The sequence below is a fragment of the Pyrus communis genome, chromosome 2, assembly GCF_963583255.1.
Source record: "Pyrus communis chromosome 2, drPyrComm1.1, whole genome shotgun sequence".
Classification (NCBI taxonomy): Eukaryota; Viridiplantae; Streptophyta; class Magnoliopsida; order Rosales; family Rosaceae; genus Pyrus; species Pyrus communis.
The window spans coordinates 34,939,625-34,958,251 of record NC_084804.1 but is presented as its reverse complement, the minus strand read 5'-3'; the positions used below and the strand labels follow the sequence as shown (position 1 = coordinate 34,958,251).

At 35.5% G+C, this 18,627-nt stretch overlaps 1 pseudogene; it reads left to right on the top strand.

Moving 5' to 3' along the window:
• Positions 1-10,053: 10,053 nt before the first annotated feature.
• On the top strand, positions 10,054-16,196 carry LOC137725110 (probable serine/threonine-protein kinase PBL7; annotated as a pseudogene).
• Positions 16,197-18,627: the final 2,431 nt, after the last annotated feature.

Sequence of the window (18,627 nt, the reverse complement as noted above, 5' to 3'; positions counted from 1 at the left end):
GCCATTAAATACAAATTTAAATTTGTAAATGACCAAAGGGGCGCAGCGGTGCCGTCCAGCCATTCGATTTTGGTTCAACTTTTTACTTTTTCCCTCAAGATTTTAAATTTATTTCCACTTTAGCCCTCCAACTTTTCTTTCGCCCTAAAAGTTTTTTTTTTTTAGTTGTAAATAAAAAGTTGTAAGTTTGGATTTCATAAATGAAAATTTTGTTACTAATTTTTTCTTTTATTTTTTAGTGCAAATATCATTGTATAAAAAAAATAAAAAAAACACAACTAAGCTTTTTGAAAGTGTGTTTAATGAGACAAAAAATGACTTTAGGGTGCGTTTGTTGCACCGGACTGTCTCGGACTAGACTAGCTGCAAGGACTAAGCTGGACTGGCTTAGACTAGACTAAATTGGACTAATTTAGTTAAGCGTTTGGTGCAGTGTCGGACTAAGAAGTAGGATAACGAAAACAATAGTGTCACCAGTTTGATGTTTACTCAGACTAGAATTACATTATTGTTTTATTTTAATTGCTTTTTTATTAAAGATATTATTAAAATTAATAATATTGCATGAGAGTGAGACTCAATAAAAATACAAAAACCAAATTTTCTTGCCAACGAAAGAAACATACATGATTCAAGAGTAGCATTATTCCAAACATGAATATAACAAAGTGTTCTCCCAACAATCTGCTCTTAATTATTCACCTTTGGTTTAAAGTTAGTAGATTAGAACCGAATCCACCCCTCACATCATTAACTTGAAAGAAATGGTTCTTTGACAAGTTATCATTTTGTTTACATGCAACACATACTCCGCAACCTAAAAATACATTGAACCAACACAAGGGCATGTCCGGAATCTAGACACATAGTTTTCATTTGAAACGACGTTTGAAACTTGAAGTACATTTAAATGACAATATATAACATATCAAGTCTATGATTAAAATTGAGTGATAACTCATATAAACCTCCACGGCATGAGGATTACCACCGCCATAGGTAAGGTAACTTAAGCAATTCAGTTTACTTGGAACAAAGCACAATTATCACCACAAGCACTATATACAGCTTTGCTATTCATTCTTCTGTAACACTAGCAGCACTTAGGTCCACACTGAGGTCAAGAACCTGCTTAAACATTCCAGGAAATTTGGTTAAACCTTATATGAAATACATGGTTCTATGAAATAGTAAACAAGAAACAAACGCAAGTTAGTTAATCAAGGAAATGTCCATCGACTTCAAGGATGACATGAAATCAAAAACAACAGAACCAAACTAATTGGGCAATGCATAAAATTGTATTTCTTACCTTCCCTGTTATTAAGGTGTACATGTTGAGTACATCCAAGACAGTGCACTCAAAGTGTGTGGAGGCATCATAACTCTGTTAAACATAAGAAGCCTTTTGTCAAGTGTGCATAAATCATATTGAAGAGTGCCCAGTACAGGTCAAGGCTTGAATAAGACTCACGGTTGATATAAAGCAATTGTCCAAATTGGGTTCATTAACAAGCTCACATCTGTCATAAGTCTTAAAAAATATCTCGTCAATAGGCCCTAAAAGGTCAATCCCTGGCTTTAGCTCAGTCTCGGGATGATCAGTCTCTGCGTCTGTTGATACAAATGCAATAAAGTTTCCCCTTGGAGCAACATTGTGAGAGTAGGAGCAACAGAAAAGATACTTGTTCAGTCAATAAAGCACCAAAGAATTGGCCACTAGTAATAAGAAAATACAACAAAAACTAAACAGGGATAACTCGGGATGAATAAATATCCACAAACAAGCTATTGGTTCAAAGTATACACAAGTTCCCCAGAGACCTACTCGGTAGTTTGGAGTCGAAATGATAGTAGGATAATACTAATATGCATCAAGCAAGTGTTACCACGAAACCTTTCGAACAGTTATAGAATAATATAACTGACTATACCCTCCACCCAATATAACATTGCAACTGCATATCCAATTACATAACAAAAATTTAAAAATTGTGGTTTAGACATTGTATGCATGTAAACTATACCATTCCTTTGTTCTTATTAAAGAAAACCCATTTCCTTGCCATAAAACAACCTAGTCATGGGATTGTTTTTTCTAAAGCAACAATTACAAATGACCTTCTCAAACATGCACACGGCATTCATTGCAAAATAAATATTGATCCCAACAAAAGATAAGAGAACTCACATATCTGATATGTGACCCAACTACTTCTGTGGCAGGATAACCTGCATTAAGTGAGATTCATTGGTGTTTGGAATTGGGCAATAGCTCTTGCAACCTTCCTAACCTGTCAAAATGCAATAAATTTTCAATAAGTGTTGGGGAATAAGCATTTTTCTTCACCCTTCAAGCAAGATACAGAAGAACAGAGAAGATATTGTGTCCCTTGCAGACCTATAAATAAAAACAAACGTATGCATACTTGTAGGGCATAAGATGAAATCTCTAGTTGTCACTCTTGTTAAGTCCATTCCCTCATGTGTTTTAGGATTAGTTTCACTATAATCTTGAACATATAGGATGAACTTGCGTGCATGGCGCTTTTCAAACAAACCCATGAGTGGAGATTTAAGGGCCTCCATGTCAGTTGCCTAAACCTTGTGAACCTGTTGCAATAATTGAGATCTCACCCGTAAGGTTTAAGATGAAATTTATACAGGACAGTGTGTGAGTGTCTTTGTGAGTGTAGTTACTAAATGTAACTCAACTCATTTCTCAAACCCAATACCAAAATCCAAAAACTCTGATACCAAAATCTGTTGAAACTAGACCTAAATTACGAATTTAACTTTGCATCCACCCTTACAACAACAATTTCGTATTATCATCATTTTGGGACTGAAAATAGCATAAAATGTGAAAACCCCAAATTCTAATCTCAATTTGACCCTAGAAATCAAAACCCTAATTTGTTCAAGTGCAAAGGTCTATTATTGAAAATTTATCAAACAAAACACGTAAATCAAATAAAGCCCAGTAATATCACGATCTGCAAAACAAATCGAAGAAATAATGTCAGATTCGAAGTTTACCAGACAAGAGGAACAGATGAGGGCGAGCAGGATGCAGCTGAGGGTGAGCAAGACGCAGAGATGAGAATGAGGAAGACGACGATGAGGGAGCTGGGCAAGGAGAGAGCAGGGCGAGGATCGAATTGCAGGATAAGGGAGATGACGGGATTAGAGGGCGGCTTAGCAGTCCTCTCCAAATTAGGGGGTCTCGCTAAGACCTGTTAGCGAGGGACTCAGTCGAGGCGAGTCCTTGCTAATCCCACTAAACTTAGTCCAGTGAGGGCTAGTGATGCCAAACAAACACACCCTTAATGGACAAAATGCCTTCACACTTTCTTTTGATTTGCCCGATAAACTTTCAATTTAGTTCTTACCCCTAAAGTTTTAAAACGTACCAATTTCAACCAACTATGAGTTAGTTTTCCATTTTACATAAGTTCTCTCAACTTGATTATGTGGAAAGTAACCACCAATTTGACAGAATAGGGCAAATCGTAAGAAGATATGTAAGGCATTACTAAAAAAGTTTCCATGTTTTAATTGGTACTTGAATTTACTGAACTAGAAAAATTAATTTTTATCTTAAGAAAATAAATGTTAACCAGTTTGACCAAATAATACTATTTAAATACTTATTAAGTGTGTCTTTGTCGCACAACACACAGTCGTTTTGGTGCACATTGGTTTGCAAAACATAAATCAGCCTAAAACTCTAAGCCTTGTTTGAAAGTGCTTTAAAAATAACGGAAACCACTTTTAGTGAAAATGTTTTGGAACCAATTCTTAATAAAAATGCAAGTGCATTCTAGAAAAAACACTTGAAGTGCTTCTTAGAAGAAGCACATAACAGGTGTTTCCTAAAAGAAGCACAAAATTGATGTTTCTTCCAATAAGCACTTCGGGGGCGTTTGTTGCACCAAACTATCTCGGATTGGACTAGTTGCAGGGACTAAGCTGGACTAACTTAGTGAAGCGTTTAGTGCAGTGTCAGGACTAAGGAACAGACTAATAATAAATTCCAATATTATATTATTTAATTCATATTTATTAATATTTTACATTATTTAATAAATATTTAGTAATATTTTATTATTACTTTTGTCTATTTTCTCATTCTAGAAACCTTTCCGTTCATCCCCTTTTTCTTCCTTAATTTTCTCCGCCCCACTCCCTCTGTTTTCTTCCTAATTTTTTCTTCGTCCCTTTCCCTCTTCATCTCCATCTTCTTCTTTTGTTCTCTGTCCATCTCCCTATTTTCTTCCTTTTGTTCTCTGTTCATCTCCCTTTTTTGATGAAAGAAATTAGCATCAAAATTAAACCCAGAAGCTGTTCATCTCCCAACTTCATAATCGACTGCAAATCTTCACAATCAAACCACAAGGCAAGAAAGAGATTGAAAATTTAGGAGTTGGAGCGGGTTGCATGTGTGATTGCCCCGAAGGTAGAAGATGGGGGTTGGATCTGGTTTACGTTTTCTGGGTGCTGTGATTGAAAATTTCAAGCTTACCTCACTGCAGATTTTTTGGGTTTCTGGTTTTCTCGGTGTTGTGTGATTGAAAATTTCAAGCTCATCTCACTTTCGGATTTTTTTTTAGGTTTTCTAAGATTTTGGGTGTTGGATGTGGTTTTGAAAATAGAATGTTTGCAGATTTTTCTTCTATTTTGTTTCGGTTTTGCCGGATCTGGTCTTGAGGATGGTTTTGGGAAGCGAGGACGAAGTAGATGGATGTGCTAAATGGGAGAGGGAAGCTAAGGTCTTAGCAGTCCGCCCGATTTCGAAGGGTCTCGCTAAGCCCCTTTAGCGAAGTGTTTAGTCCAATTTAGTCGGGGTGAGTCCCATTAAAGTTAGGCCCTTCCGTAAACAAACACGGGATTAGACTAAATGGTAATCTTGTCCAATCCAGTGAGAGCTAAGGAGGGCAATCAAACATACCCTTCAAGTTTAGAACACAAAAGTATTTTCTTTAAAAATGTTTGCATTCATTTTAAAAACATTTCCAAACAAGCCCTAGTCCCCTATTTTTCCATCTCATTCCCCAAATATTAATTGTTTATATATGTCCACCCTATTTATGCCAAACTTTTGTAATGACTTGGCATATGTCCTTATTTGACATGTGTTTATTTGCCACATGATGTGTGTGTGTGTATAATCCTCACTTGTAAATTGAACAAATAATGATTTATGTTATTTAAAATCGGACAATAAGGTGTATGAACATGTCAAAATTGCAAATTATAGAGTGCGAAGATTTGGAGGCCTTGTAAGGCTTATGTTAAACCCAAATTCACCCAATTTAGTGAGGCCTTGTAAAGCTTTTAGCATTTAGCTTAAGTGCATTAGCCCAAGATATATTGGTCATGGGGCATCTAAATGCACTCACTAATTTGATCAATGCACCCAATAAATATTGAGCATGTGTCATCTAAACACCTTTTGTTACTTCTTATAGACCGTTCTCAAATTTTTGTCATCGGATCCAATGAATTAAAGACTAAGGCAAGTTATCAAACTTCAAACTTTGTCCTAATATGAGTGGGAGAAAGAATGAATCAAAAAACTTATTTGGTTTAAGGAAGTAAGGAAATGGCGGACTAACCATCCTCAAGTTATTTGCACAACATGAAAATTTGAAGCCAATCTCTTTCTATTGCTAGAATATGTGGCTGAATCAATTTGCTAACAAAACAAAATGTTCAGGTCTCAGATGTAAGTTTCTTTTGTACTAAAAGTGGCTACGCTCATGACTAAAGAATTGCTTGGAAACTAAAAATTAAATTTAAAAAAAAATTAAGAGAGTACTTTTGCTAAAAACACTTTTTCAACTATAGTTTACTAATATTTTACTAATTTACTTCACATTTGTTTTATCTAAACTACTTATTAATGGAACTCTTATTGTCAACCAAAAGAATGTGAAAAGACATTTTTGTCTTCTTTCACAACAAAAATGTTAAGGACAATAACGTAATTTTACAAAATAAAATTTTGCTATTTTTTATCTGAGCCTCACCTACAGGTGATTTTATCATCTCTAATTTAAAAAAAAAAAAAAAAAAAAAACCTCTCTCCCTTTCTCCCTCTCTTCCTCTCTACTTCAAATTTAAAAACAAAAGTTTAAAAACTACACACAAAGTGTGTATGAAACAAACGAGCAATTAAAAATTAGAATTCTTAGAGAATCATCAAAGTAGGGTGAAGGGGAGATTTTATTAAACAACTAACACAAATTTACAAGCAAACCAAAGACCCAAGTTACACCTATTAACAAACAAAAAAGGCCCTAAAAATACTGACAAACAGAAAGAGAGCCCAACAAACAATAAGGCCCAAAAAACTACACAGTAGCCGAGAAGCTTCCATTGCCATCTCCATCATCAACTTTCCAGTCCGTCCAAATGATTTTCTGTCCACCTCCACCGAGTATTGCATCACCAAACACCACATCTAACCTCGATATACTACTTGAGCACAACTATAAACAAGGGATAGTTGGCAACAGAGTGAGAACCGGCAGACAACAAAGAGAAAGTGGTGGTGTTGGAAACACCTTAGCTGGTGTAAACACCGGAACGCTACACACAAACTCAATAGGAAACGTTGTTGAAGATCGAACCAAGGAAGAGCTGGAAAGAGGAATATCCTCGGGGGTAGAGGATTTGGATAAACCGGAGTTAAAATTTGGGAGAAACTAACAGTAGAGGCAAGGAAAAAAGAAGGAAATGGGAGAGAAGAGGACACGGCAACAGACCCCAGCCAAAGTTAGAGTCGATGCCACCGAAAAATCTTAGGTTTAAAAGTCTCACACAAATATTGAGAAAGACTCTCAGCTTGGAGAGAAAATCTCTCATCTCGGAGAGAAAAGTGTACACAATAGAGAATCATCAAAGTATCAAACCACTTTGATGCTCCAGCCTCCAGTCCAGCACATCGATAAAATTCGAATATGAATATCATTTCACATAATCGACATTTTTTATAATTTAAAATATAATTCATGATACGGATTACTTTATTTTCTATACCTTTTGTAGAACATTCTAAAGAGAATCAACATGATTCTAAATTCCGAAAGAATTAAAAATGTAATAGCATGTAATAATGGATCAAAATTAAACAACAAAAGAGATGAGATTACTGGTAATACTCTCCCTTCAATTCTTTGGTTTGTTTTCTTGTTTTTTAGGGTGATTGTTAGGGCCAATTTGGAATTGCTGGGTTTTTTTTATTTTTATTTATTTATTTATAAAAACTACTCTTGATGTGCTTTAAGAATAATCAGTTGCAAAATGAAGCTGTTGAGCGTTTGATAAACTGTATTTCAAAAAGTGTTGTAAGTATGAAAAAAGTGTAAAAGCATTTGGTAAATTTTAATGTAAAAGCAATATAATCATGTATAATGACAAAAATAGACATAATAGTGTGGGTGATGACGTCGACAATGGTGGTGAGGGAAATGGTTGTGATCGTGGTGGTGGAGGTATACCAATAAGGGGTGTGGTGGTTGGGCTATAGAAGCAACAATGGTGGTAGGGGCAACGACAACAAAAATGGTGGCGGTTGCAGTGGTAGCAGTGGTGGTTGTGTTTATGGTCATCATGGTGGCGGCAACGATGGTAGTGGTAGTTGTGGTAGTGGTGGTGGGTATGATTGCAATGGTGGTTGTGGTGGTGGTGGTGGTGGGATTATGGTAGTGGTGGTGGTGGCAAGAACAATGGTGGTAATGACAATGGTGGTGTAAGAGGTTAGGTTTGTAGTGGTAGGTGGTGGTCACTTTTAAGGTTAAAATGTGTCTAGAAGGATAAAATTGCATAACTTTAAAGTGAAGCAACTTTTGTAGTGGTACGTGGTGGTGGTGCTCACTGTTTTACTGATTAACTTTAAAGTGAAGTAGCTTTTGATGAAAAAAGCAATACTAAATTGGCCTTCAACAGTTAAAATTGCATAGCTTTTTTGTTTGAGTAATGCTACATTTACCACATTTATAACATGTAACATGTCTCCAATAAAGACAACGCTCACCAACATATGTGAGGTCCCATCTCCATTTTCGTTATCTTCAACAAAAAAAAATATAGTAAGAGAAGCATTTTTGTTTCTATTTCCTACGGGGGGCGGAGACACGAACTTTAGAGTTTTTAGTAATAAACGGACAAGTTGTTTGCTAGGGTTCCTTACGTGTATAGAAGTTATTCATCTTTTACTAAACAGCATACAATTATTTTAGGGTACAAATAATATAATAAGAAGTATTCATTCTCTTTAGTATAGTTCAAATTCATTTAATTTGAAATGTGTTTTTAGAGATAATCTTTATATAACGATAAAGATAATGAACAATTTTCATTATATATGACCTTTGTATGGTAAAGGAGCCAAATGTTGTAACTAATTTTTTGTTATTAGTAAGGAATCTACTTTTGACAACCCCACTTAGTAGAATAAAGACTTTGTTGATGTTTTTGTTGTAGCAACAAATCTACAATCAATAACGTACCCATGTTGGAAGAAGAATTAAAATTATAACCACATTAGGGACAAAATATTACCCCTCAGTCACTTTTTATTTTATTTTATATAAATTTATTATTTTTAAGGGGAGGGGAAGAGTTCAAATTACTACAATAATTTAAGGGAGGAGGAGTTTCGAACCCGCATGTATAAACTCAATACCATATCTACTAAAATATTGGACCACATACATAATCCCTCAGTCTCTGAGGATCCACTGTTATACCTAATTAGGGTTAGTCTTCATCAAGGATTACAATATAAATCAACATGTGTTTAATTAAGCATACTAGAATAACATTATGTGCAAGGGTATACCTGAAGATGTCATTGGAGAAGGAATGGAATTGCAACGAGGGTCAAGAGAGCCTCTTACTCACACAGAACCTTATGGTTTTGACTTTATCTAATTTATTTCGATGTTATTAATCTTTATCATGATTAGGGAGAGTCCTAACACCAACCCATAAAGAAAGATAATTTACCGTAGAACCATCCTCTGATGATCTTGCAATGGTCGGCATAAAAGCATTACAGTGTAAATCACTTTCAGCAAATGTCAAGCTTACTCCTCATAGTCATTAGTCATGCAGAAAAACCATAAGAAACACAAAAACCATCACCTCAACTCTGAACGACACTTGCACTTAAAGGTCCGAGTTTGAACAATAAATCATAGCCGCTATAAAGGCTATCCCTCGACAGAGCAAGAGAGATACCACAACCACGAAGACTATTCTTGCCCTAAGCGAAAAAGTGAGACGACTAGAGGAAGAAGATGGTTAGAAAATAAGAGAAAAAGGGAGGGAAAGAGAAGGAAGAGACTAACAAGGATTGCTGCTGACTCTACGGCGATAGACATGGGTCCACGATGGAGGTGGGTTATTTCCACATAAACATTCTTCGTTAATCAAAACTAGGAGGACAACGAAGTGGACCTTGGGGGACGCAAATATTGTCATTGTTTTTACTGCATGCATGCAGCAACAATATTTGCATGCCTAGACAGCGGGACATGACTCAATGACACAAAGATGAGTCCCCAAATCTTTCCTGGCGATCAATGATTTAGCAGTCCAAACACTAGCCGTTAATTGACCGAAAAAAATTAAAACACCAGCCGTGAAAAAGCATATTCCAATACAGTGCCAGAGTTTCTCCATTGGCTTTATTGAAGAAGACGGCAACTTTCCCCCGCCATTTCCTTGGAATAGGCAAGAATATCCATGGCATATATTCCCGCTCTCCAAAGTGAATGCTTCGAAGCACAAAGAAAGAAAATGGAACAAAGTTTTGCCAGAACTCCAAACCAACACTTACCATTGGCCAACCAATCAAAATCCCTTTCAAGTTTAATCGTATACCGATTTCGATGCCATTTTTTCGATTTCCAACTGCTAAATCATTCCACGTATCTTCCTTTAAATAGCACTTTCGATTTTCACCACCATAACATTCAAAAGAAAGCTTCAAATTCAAGACCCAGTTTCCAGTTGTTGTGTTGTGTGTGTGATATTCTGTAAATGGCGAGCCCCCTGACACCATCGCACGTTGTTATTGCCTATGACGCCACCAAGGACCGCGGCATGCATGAGCTTTCGCTCGCAATTGACAGTCTCCAGAAAAGGGGTGACGTTTTACATTCAGGGGATACCATCATTGTGCTTGGAGTTTTGCATAGGGTTGTCCACCCGAGTAAGTGTTTGATGAATTGGCCTCACTGAACTGCACTTTTTTTAATGGTTTTTTATCCTTTTTTTTTTTTTTTCCTAAAATGACATGAAATCTTGAATGGGGTTTTTAAGAAACTTCTCTTATCAATGCCTAGCAACTTTTGAATTTCATATCATTAGTTGGGTGGTTAATAAGATGTAAAAGGTGAAGGGTTTGTGTGAATCTATATTTGAATCTTACCTACTGGCAAATCTTTGCATTGTCAACATTGATCGTACGTACACATTCGAATCTTATCCATCTCATTATGGTGTATTTCTGCAAAATGCATCTGTGCTTGTATCGGTAACTTATATGTTGTGTTATAATGATCACTGCTGTTATTTGATAGATCATCCCACAAACACATTACGAGCAGGAATTCAAAAACTAAGTCTGCTTCTTCTGGCATGTGTTATATGTGCTTCTTTTGTCTTTGTTTGGGGCAGTGGGATATCGAACAAAACCAGGCGTGGATTTTTTGGAAAGCAGCATTCGTGCAGTAGAGGAAGAAGTTACAGAGAAAGTTGACATGTATGTTAACATGCTTCTTCAAAGTGCGGGAAAGTGTGAAGATCAAGGGGTAACATATTTATCTGAGGCTAAGAATTACTATTTTAAATGATTTGTAAAGTTGTGAGTTCGTTATGTCCCTGCCTTAACAGAGTGTTGGCTTTCCCTCAACCAAATGTGTCTTTACTCAAGACATCTTCTTTCCGAGATTGCTGAAAGTTCATTTTTCTTATCATGAATTCATGATATTAGCAAATCTTGCAATAATATGATGACATATCTAACAATTTGAGCTGAATGTTGTGTCACAATCTGAAAATTTGGGGTATGTTAGTATGCGTTTTGTACTACTTGTAACACTATAATTAACATGGTGACCATGGATGTGCCGGTTCTTTTTCGTACTTGTAATGAACATCATCTTCGTCATTGTTAACCTGAACATTAAGATTTGAATGCTGCTTCAATTTTTGCTCACCCTGCTAGTTTCCCTGCTATATTCAGGTCAGCATTGAAGTCAAAGTTACTGCTGGTTTTCCCGTTAAACAGGTTATTTTGCAAGAGATTATGGCCTGCAATGCAGCTTGGGTTGTACTTGATAGGTAGTTCCTTACCTCTACTTGTGTATTAGATTTCACTTTAGTTACAAACTTACAGTTGATATCAGATCTGTTTGTGCTGATTCATGACTTAAGTCCCACCCATAAAGTCTATTCTTCACCCCTTTAGATGATAAGACCATCTCTAACCCTTGGGTTAAAATCTGAAATTTTTAATGCAGAAAATTTAGGTTTTAAGCCAGAAATAGTTTTTCTGTTCCAATCCTTCTGGACTAATTTTTAGCCTGAGGTTATTAAAAAATAAATTTAGGATAATTTTTTCCTTAAATTAACTTTAAAAAATAGTGATTATGTAAACTATCCTAATTTAATTTTATGAACATTTTAACCTAAAAATATTTAAATTCCGATAAATATTAAAAAAATCATTAAACCGACATTAGGAAACTCGTGGAAAACTATGAAAGAGTATGAAATGCATGAAAGATTTTTTTTAATTACTTTAGCCGTTGAATTTAAATTTGGACTGTTAGATCTTTTGTTTTATCGTTGGATGTGATCATATTAAATCTTAACCGTTGAATTCAATTAATATATAAATATAAAACTAAAATAAAATACACATATATGGTGGGCCCACTAACTCAGGAAGAATCATGGCCTAAATTTGCCCCATAAATGAGTTTTGGGTTAAAACTCATATTTGCCCTAAGGTTGGAGTTTATAACCTAAAATTTGAGTTTTACTCCAAATATTGGAGTAGGTATGAATGGGAAAGGGATCCTTGCTTCAATGATGCTGCTATATTTCCATGTGATTGGAATGTTAAGTGAAAAATCATAGAATCTGGCCCTACACTATAAAGATCACTATTCTTTATCTCTGTTGTAAATCGTTCAGAGTACTCCATATTAGTGCTGAACCGCAAACCGTCATTATCCAATTAGTAAAAAGAAATGGGTATCTTCAGACTATCGCTTAAAGATTAATTGCCTACTTAAACTAAGAATCATCAAACGTATAGGGCCAAATTAGGAGAAGTCTTAGGTTCGAATCTCGTGAATGGCGAATTTGATATCAAACTAGGCTGCCCATTGTGTAGCTTAACCGAACTTCCCCTCTTCTAATGTATATAGATGTACTAAAAAAAAAAAAAAAAAAAAAATCATTAAACGTGATATTTTTTTCAAATTAAAGATTTTCCTTCTATTTTTTGAATTCTCTTTTCTGTTTCGAATTAGCTTCAATTGTAACTCACAGAGCTTATCACAGGCACCTTAGACGGGATTTGACGTTCTACCTTAAGCAGATACCGTGCAAGGTTGCAATAATTCAAGATAGCTTGGCTGTGGAAGTTGTGAGACCTCATATAACGGATGAAACTGAAACTATAGAACACAAATTGTTTTTTTCTTTGTCCAAGCCCGTTCCTCTATCCAACTATCAAGGTAACGGAAACAATGAACCACTCATCACTTGCAGAAGCGACCCTGTATCCATTGATTCACCAGAAAGCTCTGAGATTCTGCAAAAACACTTTGTGACTTCACCTACATTTAAGTTACGAGACGACAGTACTTTATTGAATCTAGGGTCTTCCTGTAAGCAAGAAAATTCAGGTCAGAATCTTGTCATATTCCTTTCTAAAAGATGCTTTACAAATTCAAGATATATACTGTTGATTCTGCTGTAAGGATTTCATCTCAGCTGTAATATCCATGCATTAAATCTTAGCCATCTTTGAACTTTTGGTAGAGTTTCGTCATGTGATACGAACCTCAAATGAGGAAAGTTTTTTATGCTCTATTATCTATCTAAATTTAAAAATATTAAAATTATCAGTCCGAATCCTTTGCTTGTTTTATGTGAATATTAAGGCATAAGTATCTCAGTATGTAGGTAGCAAAGCAAGAACTTTTCTTTGTTTCTCCAATATTTGGAGTTAACACTTTTTATAAGTTTCTCGTCAAAATGGTTAACACTGGTAACCTGTCACATTTGAATTTCATCGATTGAATCACATAGATTCATACGGTTACTAGAAAAAACTGGACTTTCTAACTATCTACATCATTCAGTTTGACATCAAGTAAGTGAAAACCTTACATCAAACATATATGCCAAGCTAGTCCGCTAACAAAGAAGTTCTTGATGCCTTCTTTCATGTTCATCTTAGCTTAGAAAAACTCATTGCATCAAGGTGTTAGTAGTGACAAAGTATGACTTTAGTAATGACCAGGGTTGTAGCACTCACAACTGTACAATTTGAGACTATATTTTCTGTTTTTCAGGTGTTCAAACCAAAGCAGACAATAAACCATCCACTGTTCCTCAAAAAATCCAGAAGCAAAATAACGCCTTCCAAGAAAGATGCTCAGATGCCCCAATTCTGTGTTCCAGATGCGGAACAAGGACTGAAATGTATGTCAAAGATTCCATGACATTCAGCTACTCAGAGATACTGCTTGCAACAAATGATTTTTCCAAGGAAAACTTAATAGGAGAAGGTGGATATGGTCATGTGTATAAAGGTGAGCTTAAGGATGGACAGCAGATTGCAGCAAAAGTGCGAAAAGAAGCAAGTACACAAGGATTTAAGGAATTTCACTCTGAGGTTTATGTCTTGAGTTTTGCACGCCATAAGAACATTGTCATGCTGTTGGGTTATTGTTGCAAGGAGAACCTAAATATCTTGGTTTATGAATATATTTGCCACAATTCTCTTGAATGGCACTTATTTGGTAAACTTCTGTTAAAATTTTCCCCAGTACTTTTCTTTTTTCCTCCTGTTAGTTCTTATGTTGATACTATATGGACATGATAAGTGCATCTTCTTTTGCTAATTCTTATTGGCTATTTTTGTAGATGAAAAAGCGGCAGTTCTTGAGTGGCACCAAAGACATTCTATTGCCATTGGAACTGCAAAAGGATTGCGTTTTCTACATGAAGAATGTCGTGGAGGTCCTATAATTCATCGAGACACGCGTCCAAGCAATATCCTGCTAACACATGATTACGTTCCTATGGTAAATTAATTGCCATATTTTTTATGTCTGTCTCTTTATGAGGTCCTTTGAAGAAATGCATAGTGTGCATTTAAATTTCTGGTTTATCAATATGCTCAAGATTTGGTTAGCGGGTAGTGATGGTAATAAATTAAAGTTCCTCTAAGAATCTGGTTGGGTAGTCTTGGTGCCCTCCAGATTTGTGATAAAAATCTAGAGTCATCTGCATAGTCCTATGCTAATGAGCTGCAAAACTTCTAGGAATTATGTATGTTTATATTTCTTTCTAGCCAGCAGCTCTTTGCACTTGAAAAAAGTCATCTTTTAGTAACGACTATTTTGGAGTGCTGATAACAATTCCCTTCTTTTGATATGCGAAAATGTAGGTTGTGGTGCATGAAGCACTTCGGTTGGTTCAGATGGAGTATTGATACATAAAAATTAGGAACTAGTAGATACCTATGACCCAGAATACTGAGGACTTGTATATTACAAATATTATTAGTTCTCCTCTTTTTTTTCCTTCCCTTCTTTTTGTTTTATTTATTTAATTTTTACGTTTTGCATTTCTGGCTTCTACTTTTGTTCGACTTTGGAGTATAATCTTTCGTTTTCGTCTCTGAGAAGAATAGGTTTTGACTGCAAGATCTGACTAGTTATTATCAAAGATCTGAAGACTATGAAAACTATTCTAGCTAATTGAATGATTTTCTAAACTCAGTTAGGTGATTTTGGCTTAGCCAAATGGAAGACAACGGGTGATGACACTGACCCGACAAGGATAATTGGCACACTAGGGTGAGGACTTCTATACGCTTTTTCCTACATTTGATTTCACACTCCACATTCTCTGGTGTTGGTAACTTTCACTAAACTAGTGCTAGTTTTTGGTCCTTGTAGCTACCTTGCTCCAGAGTATGCAGAGAACGGTATTGTTTCTGTACGGACAGATGTATATGCCTTTGGTATGGTTCTGTTACAACTAATAACCGGCCGCAAGATTATTGATTCAAATGGAGAAGGGCAAGTTCAATCCCTACGGGAGTGGGTATGTTGGACTTCATGATGTGTTTTTTCATCTTATTTTATGGCAAAAGGGCAAAAAGAAAAACCATTTTTTACTCGTTGCAGAAACAGCTGTGCTTTATTCTCCGGTTCCAACTAATTAGTCCATATCTGCAAATTTTAGGCAGAACCAATAATCCAGAGGCTAGCACTACATGAACTCATTGATCGTCGTTTAGGAGATTTGTATGAGACATATGGAGTGTACCTTATGGCTAAAGCTGCATACTTATGCATACAAAGAAGTCCTGAAATGCGTCCATCAATGGGAGAGGTAATCAAAATTTTACCCATGTGGTTCTTATTATTTGTGGGAACTGTTAATGAAGTTGGTGCAAGATCAAGTGATATACTCTAACCTGGTTTGACAACAATGTGAACCGCCTTTCTCAAAAATGAAAAATGCATGCTCATGAAACACACATTAGATATATGTTGTGGCGTTGGTAGTTAGAAATACCACTGCGTAAACAGAGATCTGTGTATATCTTACTACAAATGTCTCCATGCTGCATTTCAAATTTCAATATGAACTTACAAGATTTCTTTCCAACAGGTTGTCCGTGTTCTTGAAGGTGAAAGTGACAATTTCCACCACCTAGGAGTGCACTTTGTACCTCAACAGCATACAAAGTGAAGGATCCAACGGCGCAGTTTAGTTTCATTTTTGCAGATGGTATTGCTGTTTATATTCTTATGTCCACTGTTTTTAGCTTCTCATCTGCAATCTAACTAATGCTTCATTTGATTCTGTCTCAGTTCGCCCTACCTTCTGAAGGGGAAAGCGCCCATTTCTACATTCCAGGATAGCAATTCTACCTTGATGAAGACAATGACACACTTTATACTTTCGTTTGACGGCTGAAGGTAATTTTTTTCCTATTTTCCTTGAAGATGGTTGTAGCTTCTCACGTAGTTCGTCATTTTCCTTCAACCCGCCAAGGGGATTGGTTTTTCATGGTTTCCAACAAAGGAGACATTGTTTGTAAGGCTTTGAAAACTTGGACATGTCGTGGAGTTTGGCTTTGTCTTTTGATGCCTTCTCCAAGAATAAGATCTTTTCATCTAAATGATGGATCATGAGTTTACTCTCCGCTAGTTTTGTAAAAACAACTCCATATACTCTAGGGATTTATGGCATGTAATCTAAATTATTATTTCCAAGACTTTGTGGTTGTTGCATTAAGTTAGATTAATCACAAAAGATTGCACCCTCATTTGCAGGAAGTTTTAGTTCTTAAATGAAATTCAATCGATCAAGTGATATGTAATTCGCATTATAAAATAGTAATTTTGCATGTTATAATGGAGAAAATAACGAAGGAAGAAGTGCATGGTGACTATATTGAAATTTTTCCTGAGCGAGATGTTTTTGTTTGATTGCTTTTGTCGACTGTCTAAACTCCAAGGGAGAAAAATGGTGTTGAATTGGTACATACATATTTGTTGATGTCTCATGTCTATCCTAAAATTTGGCAAGGGGATTAAAAGTTGAAGTGATTAAGAGTATGATTAACTCCTCCACTTGAAGTCCCGTGTTTTATTTATCCTCCATTAAAACGGTTTACATCAATAAAAGAAAGGAATAATTTGGACTCGATTCATTCGTCTAAACACTACCTACATTCAACCATATATAATTTGATAGATTTTAATTTTAGTCACTAGAAACACACACGATTTTTTTATTTTATTTTAATTTTATTCTTGTCAAACGATAAGAAATTTTATTAGATCCGCATATGTAGTAACATTTACATTAGATGCTAACACATTAATCAACCAATCTATTTTAATATGGTCTCATTTATGAAGGCCGCCAATTTGAGCTACAATTGAAGCCACTAGATGAACTACCCTATTACATTAAGGGGGAGAGAGTAATGTTAAGATGATCAAATTTTACACTAAATTGTATAAATTAAATGATGTGGTTGTTGATGATTGGATTATTAATTAAGTGTCGATTAACGTGTTTCTATATTCTATTAAGAGAAGAGCCATTGTCAACTTTTTCCCCCTTTTTCCAATTTTGCCATTACTTTTCAATACACAATATGGACATGAAGAGGGCAAAATAGTGATTTTGTACCTTTTGACAAAATGACAATCATATCCTTATTTTCGGCTATTTTACCCTTCTTCTTTTTCTTTTTTTTTTTTTTTTTTTTTTTTTTTTTTTTTTTTTTTTTTTGAGATAATGACAGTCATATTTTCCCAATTTACCCTCACTTTTGATGCACTTATTAAGAAAAATTGTTCACACACACAAAGTATGTGCTCTTTGCTAGTTTCTTATTAGTGACACATCATTTGATTTGCAAATTTGGTCTCTTTAGCATTATCCAAGCAAATAAGAAACCTACTTACACACAATGTTTTGCTTGGTCTTATAAAATCAATGTTCTAAAAGATGCTAAGCGCTAGTCTGGTGGCCGGCTGAGGCCTAGCACCTGGGCAGCTAGGTGAGGGCCTAGGCAGACTAGGCGGATTTAATTAAATCTATTATACAACATATAAATAAATGCCTACTTACACTCTAAAAAATAAAACTAAACATGTATTGAGAATTTGAAAAAAAATTTAAAACTTAAAACTTAAGCTATTATGGCATTGCCATCATCACAAACTAATGCATCAAGAATAAGAAAAACCCAAAACCAAATTCGAAAATTCACTAATAGAAATGGGCAAGGGCTGGGCCCAAATTTGGAGGGACTAGACTGGACCTGTGAAATCCCGTTCTTGGATTTCACTATTGCAAACTACGTATCTGTATTAAGGAGATTTTATATTATTTTGTGAATTTATATTAAATTTAGGTTTTAATTGAACTAACTACGAAGTTTGAATTTTGGTCAGTAATCATTAAAATTGGTGGACTTTACGAGGTCACACTAAGTATAATTGGATAGAGTTCAATTCTACAAGTGCATATAGGGGTGGTTCGGTATGGGATCCCATACCGAAACCCTTGTCCCAATTCCCAAACCGAAATTTTCGGGAATCCCAAATTCAATACCAATCCCAAACCAAATTTTCGGGAATCCCAATTTTCGGGAATCCCGAAATAATTTCGGGATTTCGGGACAAATCGGGAATCCCGAAATACTTTTGGGCTTTTGGACTAAAATTTGACATATTATGCTTTTGGGCCCAAACTGCCAATTTGTTATTTCTACTAATTTGCCCACTGCCCACTGCACAAATTTGACATAGTTTCATAAATTAAGTTTCAATC